General features: G+C 39.7%; 1 protein-coding gene across 8 annotated transcripts in view; it reads left to right on the top strand.

The window, feature by feature from the left end:
- The window catches only part of NF1 (neurofibromin 1), a 252,176-nt gene that overhangs the window by 9,543 nt on the left and 228,826 nt on the right, over positions 1–13,807 (top strand). The window contains exon 1 of one of the 8 annotated variants that reach the window (XM_055401497.2): positions 11,149–11,356. The exons of the other annotated variants lie outside the window; for them this stretch is intronic. The gene's annotated coding sequence lies outside the window, so the exon portion shown is untranslated. Of the gene's footprint in view, positions 1–11,148; positions 11,357–13,807 lie in introns of those variants that run through there. 8 annotated transcript variants of the gene reach the window in all.

Raw genomic sequence — 13,807 nt, 5'->3', positions numbered from 1 at the left:
ATACTCTTAAGAACATTCCTTTGGGGATTTGATCAAATTTGAAGGCACCCTTTTAACCTTTGGATGGATTTGAGTGCCTTGTTCTGTTGGATTCCTGAGTCTGTCTTTCTCTTTGCCCATCTGCTTTTCTTCCTTTGTCTGCTTTTTGAAACCCCTCACCCCCAGCAACAGCTTTCAAATCATTCATTTTGTCTTTTGGAGTACCTTTCCAAATCTTTTGTCTTTATCAGTGCCTTTCACTTCTGTCCCGGCTCAGGGCTGGGAAGATGTTTCGCCTTTATCCTCTAGGCAGATCATCTTCCTTTTGGGTAATGGGCTAAGGGGGAAAGACAAGAAGCCTTTGTATTTCCTGTTATGTTTCAATTTTTGGCCTCTGATAACTGAATTTGCAGTAGGGAATGGGAGAGAGAGAAGGTGTTTTGGTCAGATGTTGACAACAAAGATCAGTGAAGACCTGTGCTCTGGTTTCTGCCCTGACACAATCTACCTTTGCTATATTATGTAAATCTCAATTCTGAGCTATTTCATTTATCTGTTAAACAAGAAAAATATAATCTGACTGTCTAAAACTTTTCTAATTCTTAAGATGGATTGATTTCTGTTCCTTTTTTTTTTTAAAGCCAGTCCTCTGACTGAAAAAATAATTCCAGTCACTGATTGATTAGTTACAGATAGTTAGTTAGAAGGAATCTGAGATTATTTAAATACACTTCTGCAGTAGCCCTGACAGATGACTGTTCAATCTCTCAGTCAGTTCAGTTCAGTTGCTCAATCATGTCTGACTCTTTGCGACCCCATGGGCTGCAGCACACCAGGCTTCCCTGCACCAACTCCCAGAGCTTGCTCAAACTCATGTCCATTGCATCGGTGATGCCATCAAACCATCTCATCCTCTGTTGTCCCTTTGTCCTCCCACCTTCAATCTTTCCCAGCATCAGGGTCTTTTCCAGTGAGTCAGTTCTTCACATCAGGTGGCCAAAGTATTGGAGTTTCAGCTTCAGCATCAGTCCTTCCAATGAACACCCAGGACTGATCTCCTTTAGAATGGACTGGTTGGATCACCTTGCAGTCCAGGGGACTCTCAAGAGTCTTCTCCAACACCACAGTTCAAAAGCATCAATTCTTTGGTGCTCAGCTTTCTTTATAGTCCAACTCTCACATCCGTAAACTCTCACACCTTAAAGTCTAGTAAGAGAGAAGGATGAAAAGATAATTATGGTGAATGTTACGATGAATGTATAGGATACAATGGAGTGGGTAAGAGGAGCCCTTAATTTAGCCTGGGCAGTCAGGGAGAACTTGACAGAAAGTGAAGCCCGGACTGAGTTGTCAATCATGTAGCTTCTTGCATGCCTTACTAAAATGTTGAAACCCTCGTTTGAAGGTTTTGGTTGAATGTAATTTCATCTAATGGCTTATGCTTTAGTAGGAGTGGTTGAAGAATATAATAAAGGGAAATATACAGTGAAGTACCATAGGAGGTAGAAGAAGAATGGGATCTAGATTGAGGTGGTGAGTTTAGAGACTGAGACGGCAGAGAAGGAAACAGTGGATTTGGTTTATAATAGCTGTTGGAGTAAATGAGAGAGAGAGAGTGCAGTGTAAGGACATTTAGCAGTACTGGGCATTGGAGAAGGAAATGGCAACCCACTCCAGTGTTCTTGCCTGGAGAATCCCAGGGATGGCGGAGCCTGGTGGGCTGCCGTCTATGGGGTCGCACAGAGTCGGAGACGACTGAAGCGACTTAGCAGCAGCAGCAGTACTGGGCAGTATTAAGGATTCAGCTGGATTTGGAGACAATGTCTTGGTTATGGTCATAGTCACTCGAATTGAAGAGATCAAGGAATGTTGAGGACCAGATGTTGGATAGGTGGTCCACCTTGACATTGAAGTCACCTAGATCCGGGTTCCCAGATTTAGCAAATAGAAATAATGGATGCCCAGTTAAATGTGAATTTCAGATAAGCATTAAATATTTAGTATAAATATTTCCCAATTATTGCATGGGATATACTAAAAATACTACTCATGTTTTTTTTGAAAATTCAGGTTTAATTGGGAGTCCTGTATTTTATCAAGCAACACTAATCTGGATGGTGGTCGATGTGTGAAGTTGAGGAAAAACTGAGCCAGGAGTCAGATGGTTTTGATGATGGGGGAAGTATCTAGAAAACTGGTAGGTGATGGTGACAAGGTTTGTTAGTGAGCAGTACATGAGTCATGAGCCTCAAGGAAGAGTGGGGTGAGTAGAAAAGTTTGGCCTCCTAAAGTCTTCTATTCATTGTTCCTAATTGTCTTCTCTGTAATGCTTCAGAATGTTTGTCTTTTTACTTTATTTATTTTTTCTTTCAAAAGTTTATTTAGTATCAAGCAAGAGGAGACTTTGCTTAACACTACAGAACATTTCAAGACTTGAGTTACAAAAGAATACACTATTTGCACTTGTAATTGGCTTCCCTTTTTACGCATGTTGGCAAGAGAAAAAAAAAAAAAGCATCTGGCTGAAAGATAAAATAACTAAATTTCTATGGAAAACTTTAAAATGAAAGGTGAGGCTATGTTAAAAGGATGGATTAACATATTTAGTAAACCTATCTTTTTTGTTTAACACTAGTTAATCAGAGTTATTTTTTTTCCTTTTGATGACCTATTTTTCATATACAGACTGGAAATAACAAAATTTTACATGTCTTTTTTTTTTTTTTTCTGCCCAGGTTGATGTTTCAACAAAGTAGTTTTAAATTCCATCCATTCAGATTTTAAGCATTTTAATTTATTTAAAAAGGGATTGTTCATAGAAAAAAATTCCTTTGAACAGTATACAGGACTGGTGGAGACTGGCTCTGTCACAACAGCAAGCAGCACAGTCAGTATCTGCCGTATGGCTGGTCCCTGTAGACGCCCTTCGCAGTCCTCGCCGATGGGGCCTTTTGTCTCGAGTTAGTCCACTCTTGCCCATAGGAGTCATAATGTCTTTTTACTTTAAAAATGTTTGAAGACGAATCTTAAGTGTTCCTCAGGGTTGTCCCCCCAATACCTTATTCATTCAGTTATTTTTATAGAGCACACCGTTAAGTATTTCACTGCCATGGTGCTTTTTTCTCTTGTTGCAGTTGGTGGTCGGTATTCAGGTATATCATTTACTGTCTTTTTTCTAAGTATTTTTGTATCTGAGGGTGTTATTTGAGTCTTTAAAAAAGAAGATTTAAAGAATGCTGAGCTTCAGGTGCTCTGTATTTCTGGTATTCATCTGATTACTGGTACAGTTAACAAAGAGCTTGCGTGTCCATGTGTATTTTTTTAAAAAAGCTTTTTTTATGCAAAGTTTTAAACATGTACAAAAATAGATGATTATAAATGAAGCCCCATGTACCCATTACCCGGCTTCTACTTAGTTTTGTTTCACCCATACTCCTACCCATTTCCTGCTCAGCTTCTCTTCATTATTTTGAAGCAATCCCAATTATCATTTCTGCATGACTTATTCTTAACTCATGCTGACTTTAAGAGCTGCGTGATAGAAAAACAGTACTCAATGGGGAAGACTTGAGTTTGAGTCCTAATTGCTGAGGAATGAGTTAACCTGGGTGAGAGTCAAGCTGAGTATTTTGAAGAGTGAATGTGAGGGTTGAGGGGAGACGTGGTGCCACCTGCCCTTTTTCATAGTGCTCTGCAAGCCAAAGATTTGAGCTAATGTATGTGCAGGCAGTCTGTAAACTTGCTTCAGGAAGGTAAGATTTTGTTATTAGTAAACGCTGCTTCCTTCTCTTAAGTGCTTAAAAGTCATCTGCATAGTAATCAGTCCTAGAATTATTTGGGTGTTGACATTAAATTAAGGTCATAGTCCTGAAATGATCTTTTCACCTTCATCCATCCCTGCATTTTGAGACACCATCTTCTCATTCCTAGTCTGACACCTTACTTAAAGTGAGTTTTCAAAGTTCACTGACAGCACTCCCCTTGTCACATTTCAGAATTTTCATCTCTACCCTTGGATTAATTCATATAGACTTGAATTCAGATAAAGCAGGTAGGTGGGGTTTATGCTGTATTTTAGGTGTTCTGATGGCTGGCAAAAATGCTCTTTTTAAACTTGAAAATAATATTGTTTTCTGCTAAAACAGAAGTGAAATTGAATTGTATAGTTCTGTTTTCAGTCTCCTGTTGGTATTATGTTGTTGTTTAGTTGCTCAGTTGTGTCTGACTCTTTTGCAACCCCATGGACTGTGGGGATTTCCCAGGCAGGAATACTGGAGTGGGTTGCCATTTCCTTCTCCAGGGGATCTTCCAGACCCAGGGGCCAAACCCGTGTCTCCTGCATTGGCAGACGGATTCTTTACCACCGAGCCACCAGTGAAGCCCAATTGGTGTTATACCATGTACTCTTAACTAATGATTCTTGTCTTTCCTTCCTCGTCATCTTGATCTTAATATATTTTTATATATATTTAATATGCTTAACATAGTAAATATTTATCTAGTACAGTTAATAATATATTTATAATATATAAATACATATATTTATAATATATTTAATATATGAAGCCTTTACATATTTATTTTAGCATCTTCAAAGTCTTTAGTGATTCTGAACTTTTAAATTTTTATATTCATATATTGGTTTGTCTGTTATGTGTAGTCTATGGTCTATGTCAAATGTCCTTATCAATACTCTGCTGGGGATGGGGGAGAGGAGGAACAGGCCCATTAGTTTATTTTTATTGTTTTGGCCATGTTGGGAAACTAGCAGGATTTTAGTTCCCCAACCAAGCATCGAATCCATGCCATGGCATTGAAAGTCTGGAATTCTTACCACTAGACCACCATGGAACCCCCACATTAGCTTTTTTAGAAATGTCAGCTTTACTGGGATCACTTAAAACTCTTGTTAAAAGTACAGATTTCCCGACCACACTGAACATCTAAGGGAGACCTGGCGTGCTGCAGTTCGTGGGGTCATAAAGAGTCGGACACAACTTAGCAACTGAACAACAGCAGTGACAACAATAACTGATTATCTGTGAGTTCTAGAGGTATTGACATTGAGTTATGGTTTAAAAACTCTCCCCAAGTCTTTCTGATGTATAGCTGGGCTTGTGAATGACAAGTATTGCAGGGAGACTTCAGCTGTTTAGTAGTCATCTATACCATTGCAACAAGTAGAAAAAACTGAACTTTTAAAATTGTGTTTTAAAAAACATTGGAGGACTGTAGAAGTAATGATGACTAGATTAATTAAAATTAATTTAAAAATTCCAGATATAGAAGAGCCCTTTGTAAGGTGAGAAGAGAATTGCTAACATTTGCTGGTTCTGGACACAGACTGAAGAAAACGAACAAACCAGCGGTGACCCGGGCCTTGCTGAAACTTCAGCATAGTCCTGACACAGTTCAGTTCACGGGATAGGTGGTGATGGCTGTTCTCTCTCATCCCTTTTGTGTAATAGAGTAGACGGAGAATGCTCAAGATAGATTCTGGGGTTTCTGAGGCTCTTTCATTTACCATATCCAGCGTACAATGAGCCGTTTCTAAAAATTTGAAAAGGTGGAAAACTGTGATCCATAATCCAGAAGAAAAATAAATGACAGAAGTAGAAAGTGAAAGAAAGTGTTAGTCACTCAGTCATGTCCCAACTTTTTGTGACTCCTTGGACTGTTGCCTGCCAGACTCTTCTGTCCATGGGATTCTCTAGGCAAGAATACTGGAGTGGGTTGCCATTTCCTTCTCCAAGGGGTCTTCCAGAGCCAGGAATTGAACCCACATCCCTTGCATCTCTGGCATTGGCAGGCAGGTTCCTTACCACTGAGCCACCTGGCACTGCCTGGTAATTGAAATTGTCAGATGGGGACTTTAACCGTAACATGCTAAATAAAATATAGGAAAAAGTGGAGAATCTATAGAGAATTAGAATTCTTGAAAAGGAATTAAATGGATATTTTGGGAATGAAAAATAAGTTGCTGCAGTCTGTCATTTATATGTTAATGAGTAAACTTTGATGCAGAACCCTAGGCTCTCAATCTACCCCTTGCCTTATTCTTCATTTACGTAAAAGAGGGAAAACAGGTCAACTGAATATAAACCATTGAAGTTCTGTGAGAGCAGGGATTGTGGCTGTCTTTTCACTGCTGTGTTCCCAGCACTTAGTACAGTGCCTGGCACATTAAAAATAAAAAGAAAACATGACAAAAAGCCCACAGTAACTGAAATTAATTATTCATTGGGTGGATTTAATAGCAGGCTATACCAATAAAAGACAAGAATAAAGACAATAGAAAATATCCAGTTTGAAACACAGGAAGAAAAAAAAATGGAAAAAGTGGGACAGAACAAAACAGTAGTGGTGAAAGTTTGAATAAGGTATGGGACTTCCCTAGCGATCCAGTATTTAAAACTCAGTCCTTCAACTGCAGGGTTTGATTCCTGGATGGGGAAATAAGATCCCACGTGCTGTGTGGTGCAGCCTCCAGAAAAGAAAAAAAAATGTTGAATAATGTGTTTGGAGATCCAGAAGTAGAGACTTAGCGTGGGAGCAGATATTTGAAGAGATATGGTAAGGCATTTTCCAAAATTGATGAAGGACATCAACCCATACATTTAAGTAGTTTAGCAAACTCCATGCAGGATAAATACAAAGAAAAGTACACTCAGATATATCTTAACTGAACTGTTGAAAACTATAGAGACAAAGAAAAACTCTCAGAAGTAACCGGATGGAAAAAAAATAAGATAATGTTACTTTCAAAGAAACTGATAAAAACGATGGCTGAATTTTGAACACAACCGAGGAAACTGGAAAATTATGGAATGACATTTTTTCTGAACAAAAAAGCTGCCAAGTTTAAATTCTATTCCCAGCAGAAATATCCGTCAGAAATGAAGGTGAAATAAAGACATTTTTAGACAAAAGCTGAGAGAATTAACCACCAACAGACCTGCTCTGTAAGACTTACTAAAGAAGGCTCTTTACATAGAGGAGAAACATCTCAAGTGGAAGGCTAAAACTATAGGAAATAATAAAGGGCACCCAGTTGGGTGTGAAATTAGGAAATATATACCCACTATGAATAAATATGCAAAAACTGCCTCTTTTTTTTTCCCCCTGTTCTTAGGAACTTTAATTTAGGAATTTTATTTATTTATTTTATTCTAGAATGATAGAAATTCTATAGCTTTATTAAAGTAACTTACCATACAATAAACAAACTTCATATATTAAAAATGTACAATTTGTTGACTTTTGCTACATTTATAAGCTTGTGTTAACAGCACCATGATCAGGATAATGAATGTATATGTCTCCTGCAAAAGTTTCCTCTGGCCTCCATAATTCATTTCCTACCTCCATCCCGTTTCTGGGCAGCTGCTGAGCTGTTTTTCTCAATATTTATTCATTTACCTGTTGGGTAGATACTTGGGTTGTTCCAGTTTTAGCTACTGCAAATGATGTCCTGAAGATTACTGTATACAACTTTGTGTGAATGTCTTGAGTAAACAAATACAGAGAAGTTGAATGGCTGGCTCATATCATGGGTTATATTTCACTTTTATTTTTTTAAATTTATTATTATTATTATTTTAAAATTTATTTTTGGCTGCTCTGGTTCCTGCCCCTGGGCTTTCTCTTGTTGCAGCCGGTGGGGGTTGGGGGGGGTACTTTTCTTTGTGGTGTTCTGGCTTCTAATTTGGAGAAGGAAATGGCAACCCACTCCAGTACTCTTGCCTGGAAAATCCCATGGACGGAGGAGCCTGGTAGGCTGCAGTCCATGGGATCGCTAGGAGTCGGACACGACTGAGCGACTTCACTTTCACTTTTCACTTTCACGCATTGGAGAAGGAAATGGCAGCCCACTCCATTGTTCTTGCCTGGAGAATCCCAGGGACGGGGGAGCCTGGTGGTCTGCCGTCTATGGGGTTGCACAGAGTTGGACACGACTGAGGTGACTTAGCAGCAGCAGCAGCAGGCTTCTAATTGCGGCGGCTTCTCTTGTTGTAGAGGACAGGCTTTAGAGCTTGGGCTTGGTTGTGACACATGGGCTTAGTTGTTCCAAGTCATGTGGGATCTTCCCAGACCAGGGATTGAACCCGTGTCCCCTGCATTGGTAGGTGGATTTTTAAGTGCTGGATCACCAGGGAAGTCACACATATTTAACTTTTTAGGAAACTTCCAATTTTTCTTTCCCAAAGTGATTGTCATTTTACAGCAGTCTATGAGGATTCCAATTGTTCCACATCCTTGCCAACATTTCTTTTCTAAAAATTTTTAATTACACCCATCCAGTGGGTATGAAATGATGTATCATTCTGGTTTTGATTTGCATTTCCCTAAGGACTATGTATGGATGTGAGAGTTGGACTGTGAAGAAAGCTGATCGCCGAAGAATTGATGCTTTTGAACTGTGGTGTTGGAGAAGACTGTTGAGAGTCCCTTGGACTGCAAGGAGATCCAACCAGTCCATTCTAAAGATCAGTCCTGGGTGTTCATTGGAAGGACTGATGCTAAAGCTGAAACTCCAATACTTTGGCCACCTCATGCGACGAGTTGACTCACTGGAAAAGACTCTGATGCTGGGAGGGATTGGGGGCGGGAGGAGAAGGGGACGACAGGGAATGAGATGGCTGGATGGCATCACCGACTCTGTGGACATGAGTTTGAGTGAACTCCGGGAGTTGATGATGGACAGGGAGGCCTGGCATGCTGTGATTCATGGGGTCGCGGAGAGTCGGACATGACTGAGCAACTGAACTGAACTGAAGGACTAATGAGCATCTTTTCATGCACTTATTTACCAACTGAATATTTTCCTTGATGAAGTATATATTTGGATCTTTTGCCCAGTTTTTAGAAATTGTTTCTTTTAAATTACAGAGTTTTTAGAGCTTGTAATATAAACTAAATGTAAGTCTTTTATAAGATATACAGTTTGCAAATATTTTCTCCCAGTTTCTAACTTGCTTTGTTTTTTGCTTTTTCTCCCTCAGTTTTGAAAGCAGGTGTTCTTAAAGAGTTTTGCTAAAGTGCAAATTATCAATTTTTCTAAATAAAAAAAAGGATTATGTTATTGATGGTGTATCTAAGAAACTTTGTCTAATGTAAGTTCACCAAGATTTTTCTCCTGTGTTTTCTTCTTCTTTTAGGTTTGACGCTTAGGTATCAGTTCAGTCACTCAGTCGTGTTCGACTCTTTGCGACCCCATGAATCGCAGGACGCCTGGCCTCCCTGTCCATCACCAACTCCCGGAGTTCACTCAAACTCACGTCCATCGAGTCGGTGATGCCATCCAGCCATCTCATTCTCTGTCGTCCCCTTCTCCTCCCGCCCCCCCAACCTTTCCCAGCATCAGAGTCTTTTCCAGTGAGTCAACTTGTCGCATGAGATGGCCAAAGTATTGGAGTTTCAGCTTTAGCATCAGTCCTTCCAATGAACACCCAGGACTGATCTCCTCTAGAATGGACTGGCTGGATCTCCTTGCAGTCCAAGGGACTCTCAAGAGTCTTCTCCAACACCACAGTTCAAAAGCATCAATTCTTCTGCGATCAGCTTTCTTCACAGTCCCACTCTCACATCCATACATGACCACTGGAAAAACCATAGCCTTGACTAGACGGACCTTGGTTGGCAAAGTAATGTCTCTGCTTTTTAATATGCTATCTAGGTTAGACAGACCTTTGTTGTCAAAGTAATGTCTATGCTTTTTAACATGCTATCTAGGTTGGTCATAACTTTCCTTCCAAGGAGTAAGCGTCTTTTAATTTCATGGCTGCAGTCAGCATCCGCAGTGACTTTGGAGCCCAAAAAAATAAAGTCTGACACCGTTTCCACTGTTTCCCCATCTCTTTCCCATGAAGTGATGGGACCAGATGCCATGATCTTTGTTTTCTGAATGTTGAGCTTCAAGCCAACTTTTTTACTCTCCTCTTTCACTTTCATCAAGAGGCTTTTTAGTTCCTCTTCACTTTCTGCCATAAGGGTGGTGTCATCTGCATATGTGAGGTTATTGATATTTCTCCTGGCAATCTTGATTCCAGTTTGTGCTTCTTCCAGCCCAGCGTTCCTCATGATGTACTCTGCATATAAGTTAAATAAGCAAGGTGACAATATACAGCGTTGACGTACTCCTTTTCCTATTTGGAACCAGTCTCTTGTTCCATGTCCAGTTCTAACTGTTGCTTCCTGACCTGCATACAGGTTTCTCAAGAGGCAGGTATATGACTCACTTTTAGTTAATTTTTGTACTTGATGTGATTCTCTATGCCTATTGTCTTGCCAATCTACAGTCTTATTGTAGCTTTATAGTAAATTTGAAATCAGATATGGTAAATCCTCCAAGTTTGTTGTTTTTTCTCAAGAATAAGTTGGTATAGATACTTTGCCAAGAGGAAGAATCAAGAGCTTTGTCCCTCGTCTAGTCTTAACAGGATTTCTTCAGTGTATGCTTGGCAGAGCCTTAACAAGAAGCCAGGTAGCAAAGGAGAAATGTGGTTTGCACATTAGCTCCACCATCAGAAAACAAGGCACAGAAGGATAGATGTGAGCATGAGAGGCGGTAACTGAGCAGTTGGCGCAGTCTGCTCCTTTGGCTACTCAGCAGCTGTATATGCCTTTATATAGACACTTGATCTTGTGTACAGAAGACAAATACTCTGTGCTTTTGCCTAATAAGATGGAAGTCTTCTTTTTAAAAATGAAGATGTTCTTACCTTCTTCCCAAAGTGGGAAGCAAAATCCCAATACTTGTTGTATTCATCTATTGGTGACATTCACATATTCCACATTTAGGCTGTGTTAATTATATCTCAGATTTGTAGTCCTATCTGCATATCATGCTACCTAAAGACTAAATAAATAAAGACTAAGTCCCTTGGACTGCAAGGAGATCCAACCAGTCCATTCTAAAGGAGATCAGTCCTGGGTGTTCATTGGAAGGACTGATGCTAAAGCTGAAACTGCAATACTTTGGCCACCTCATGTGACGAGTTGACTCACTGGAAAAGACTCTGATGCTGGGAAAGGTTGGGGGCGGGAGGAGAAGGGGACAACAGAGAATGAGATGGCTGGATGGCATCACCGACTCTGTGGACATGAGTTTGAGTAAACTCCGGGAGTTGGTGATGGACAGGGAGGCCTGGCGTGCTATGATTCATGGGTTCGCAGAGAGTCGGACATGACTGAGCGACTGAACTGAACTGAAACATCTACTTCTGCTTTACTGACTACACCAATGCCTTAGACTGTGTGGATCACAACAAACTGGAAAATTCTTCAAGAGAAGGGAATACCAGACCACCTGTCTCCAGAGAAATCTGTGTGCAGGTCAAGAATCAACAGTTAGAACCAGACATGGAACAATGGACTGGTAAGGCTATGTATTGTTACCCTGCTTATTTAACTTACATGCAGAGTACATCATGCAAAATGCTGGACTGGATGAAGCACAAGCTGGAATCAAGATATATAACCTCAGATATATAGATGACACCACCCTTATGGCATAAAGCGAAGAGGAACTGAAGAGCCTCTTGATGAAAGTGAAAAGAGGAGAGTGTAAAAACTGGCTTAAAACTCAGCATTCAGAAAACTAAGATATGGCATCTGGTCCCATCACTTCATGACAGATGGATGGGGAAACAGTGAAAACAGTGAGAGACTTTATTTTCCTGGGTTCCAAAATCACTGCAGATGTTAACTACAGCCATGAAATTAAAAGATGCTAGCTCCTTGGAAGAAAAGCTATGACTAACCTAGATAGCATATTAGAAAAGAGACATTACTTTGCCAACAAAAGGTTCGTCTAGTCAAAGCTATGGTTTTTCCAGTAGTCATGTATGGATGTGAGATTTGGACTATAAAGAAAACTGAACGTTGAAGAATTGATGCTTTTGAACTGTTGGAGAAGACTGTTGAGAGTCCCTTGGACTGCAAGGAGATCCAACCAGTCCATTCTAAAGGAGATCAGTCCTGGGTGTTCATTGGAAGGACTGATGCTGAAGCTTCAATACTTTGGCCACCTGATGTGAAGAACCGACTCACTGGAAAAGACCACAATGCTGGGAAAGATTGAGGGTGGGAGAAGGGGACGACAGGATGAGATGGTTGGATGGCATTATCGACTCGATGGACATGCGTTTGAGCAAACTCTGGGAGTGGTGATGGACAGGGAAGCCTGACATGCTGCAGTCTAGGGAGTCGCAGAGTCAGACACGACTGAGCAACTGAACTGAAAGACTGAATTGTAAAGTTGTTTGTTGTTGTTTAGTTACTAAGTTGTGTCCGACTCTTCTGCGACCCCATGGAGTATAGCCTCCCAGGCTCTGTTCATGGGATTTCCCAGGCAGGAATACTGGAGTTGGTTGCCATTTCCTTCTTCAGGGGATCTTCCTGATCTAGGGATCGAACCCACGTCTCCTGCATTGGCAGCTGGATTCTTTACCACTGAGCCAGTTAAATTTTACTAATAAAATTTGTATAACATATTGAGAAGAAGAAGAGAGAAGAAATTGGTTTATACATTCATGCAAAATCTTCTGTAGTAAGAAAAGAATATATATGTAACTGCTGTAGATTTTGCTTTTGTTAACTAGTTCAATGATTGTAAATTCATCTTTATAACTAGTTTCTTCTACTTTTCTTTCCATGTTTCCTTTGCCCTCATACAGGACCTCAGCTGGTGAGATAACCCAAATCTTCCTCCCTATTCTTCACATGTTACTTTGTGTGTGTGTATTTTCCATTAACTTTTACTATTACACATGTATAAGAGATATATCAGAAAATCCTTGGGCTTCCAGACAGTGTCCTCCCTGTCCTTATGTATCAGTAGTCCTTTATCTCCTAGGTAACTCAGATGAATTACAGTAGCTAGTAGAATGACCCTCCTCTTTGCCTCTTCATGATGATTCCAAGTTTATTTTGATCTTTTGCTTTCTATTTTTATGAATGAAATTCTCTTTCATTCAGCCTGGTAGTAACAAATGGCTACATGACTAAAGAGCTCAGGCTTCTGGTTTGAACTAAGTAGTAAGCTCTGCACAGTGCCAAGTTCTTGAAATCTGTTATTTGAAAAGCCTCTCCTTCCCTGGAATGAGTTTAGGATTATTTTAAATGTTCTATTATAATCAACACACAGAATTGTTGCCATTCAAAAAATCTTTTCTTAGCCTCAGGAAAGAGGTGAAACCTGGATTGGATTCTTCACAGACTGTTCTGACTTATCTTACACAATTTAAAATTTATTAAAATTTATAATTTGTGAATTATAGAAGAATATTTTGTTAATCAGTTCAGTTGCTCAGTCGTGTCCAACTCTTTGTGACCCCGTGGAAACATGACAGGTTTCCCTGTCCATCACCAACTCCTGGAGCTTTCTCAAACTCATATCCATAATGAGTTAACAAAGTCATTAACATTTTGTTATTATGTTCTTTAAAAATTTGACCACCAGAGGTTAACATCTTAAACATTTATCTGTGCCTATTTGGACTCTGTTTGGATGTCTGTCTTCATTTTTAACACCAACTGCATGCATCATATAACTAGAAAAATGGGTTGATTTAGAAATTTGGTTGATGGCTTAAAATAATTGTATTAGGAAAATAATTTTTACAAGTGAATATAATTTAAGTACTAGCTAAAATGATGACCTGGAGGCAAATTGTTCTGGTACGTAAACATAAACACTACATTGGAATTCTGGGGCTGCCAGTGTTACCTATGCACTTTTAGAATTTTGAATAATTTAAAACTTACAGAAAAGTTGCAACAGTAGTATAAAAAGTCCCATGTAGTCTTTACCCAGATGAGATAGTTA

The sequence above is a fragment of the Moschus berezovskii genome, chromosome 20 (genome assembly GCF_049115385.1).
Source record: "Moschus berezovskii isolate FMDL1 chromosome 20, NW_MosBer_1.0, whole genome shotgun sequence".
In the NCBI taxonomy this organism is placed as follows: domain Eukaryota; kingdom Metazoa; phylum Chordata; class Mammalia; order Artiodactyla; family Moschidae; genus Moschus; species Moschus berezovskii.
This window is presented reverse-complemented; position numbering and strand designations above follow the sequence as displayed.